The sequence below is a fragment of the Heptranchias perlo genome, unplaced genomic scaffold, assembly GCF_035084215.1.
Source record: "Heptranchias perlo isolate sHepPer1 unplaced genomic scaffold, sHepPer1.hap1 HAP1_SCAFFOLD_289, whole genome shotgun sequence".
Lineage (NCBI taxonomy): Eukaryota > Metazoa > Chordata > Chondrichthyes > Hexanchiformes > Hexanchidae > Heptranchias > Heptranchias perlo.
Genome location: NW_027139301.1, coordinates 105,680 through 106,927, shown reverse-complemented (window position 1 = coordinate 106,927; position 1,248 = coordinate 105,680). Strand labels below are relative to the sequence as shown.

At 47.2% G+C, this 1,248-nt stretch overlaps 1 non-coding gene across 1 annotated transcript; it reads left to right on the top strand.

Moving 5' to 3' along the window:
- The first annotated feature begins 898 nt into the window (after positions 1 to 898).
- On the top strand, positions 899 to 992 carry trnay-gua (transfer RNA tyrosine (anticodon GUA)). Its single transcript has 2 exons — positions 899 to 935; positions 957 to 992. It is a non-coding gene; the product is annotated as a tRNA-Tyr (tRNA).
- The last annotated feature ends 256 nt before the right edge of the window (positions 993 to 1,248 follow it).

The following is a 1,248-nucleotide window of genomic DNA, read 5'->3' as shown; positions in this document are numbered from 1 at the left end:
GGTAATGAGGACATCAATTAGTCTCTTATCTTGAATTCATCAAGTAATTGACCCATTCTGTTTGAAATAAAGTTGATTATTTGACATCGATCCAGAATATTGAATTTCAGCCCAGTTATAGCGGTTATTAACATCAGCAGAAACAAATCCCAACTTCCAGAATGATGTTCTGCTGCTGAAACCCTCATCCGTGCCTTTGTTTACCTCGAGACTCGACTATTCCAATGCTCTCCAGGCCCGGCCTTCCACTTTACACCCTCCGTAAACTTGAACCCACAATCTCCAGATCAATAATCAGTCCCATTATTCATTGTGTCACTGGCCCAGGCTGTGGAGAACACGGAGCAGCTCCCACTCCCACAGCACTGCGGTATGAGCAGGTACCGAGTCAGCCTCAGTCATGAGCACTGGAATCCACGAGTCCGGGTGTGTCAAAGGTGCACGGTGAACAATCACCAAAGTGAAACATTTTTGCCGCTTCCCTTCGATACCTCAGCTGGTCGAGCGACAAGACTGTCGTGGAAAATAAGACAAAGTCATCCTTCCGTCATTTGTTCAATTCCTGCTCGAAGGAGAACGTGTGATTTTGCAATAAGCAGCAATTAGTTCAAGGTCGCTCTCTGAACTTTACAGGCACCTCACAGATTAACATGTTGCCATGAAGGCACAGGACGCCTCTTTTCCTTTCTCAAACCTGAAAACTTTCTGTGTCTGCCCAAACAAGGCTGCTCTGCCTCTGCTCACCAGCAGGGAGCGCTTTTGAGCAGCAACACTTCAAAACACTCAGCTCTCGCTTTCAGGCAAAAGAAGTCTTCGATCAGCACCGGACTCCACGAGTCTGAACGTGTCAACAGGCGCACGGTGAACAATCACCAAAGACAGCACTGTTTATCACTTCCCTTCGATAGCTCAGCTGGTAGAGCGGAGGACTGTAGTGAATAAAACAAAATAAAGTCATCCTTAGGTCGCTGGTTCAATTCCGGCTCGAAGGAGTGAGTGTGATTTTGGAATAAGCAGCAATTACCTCAAGGTCACTCTCTGAACTTCGCAGGCAGCTCACAGATTAACATGTTGCCACTCAGGCACAAGACACCTCTTTTCCTTTCCAAAACCTGAAAGCTTTCTCTGTCTGCCTGAGCACGGCTGTTTCACTCGAGCATTTCCCTCTGCTCACCAGCAGGGAGTGCCTTTGAGCAGCAACACTTCAAATCGCCCTCAATTTCAGGCAAAATGGTCTTCGATCAGTCA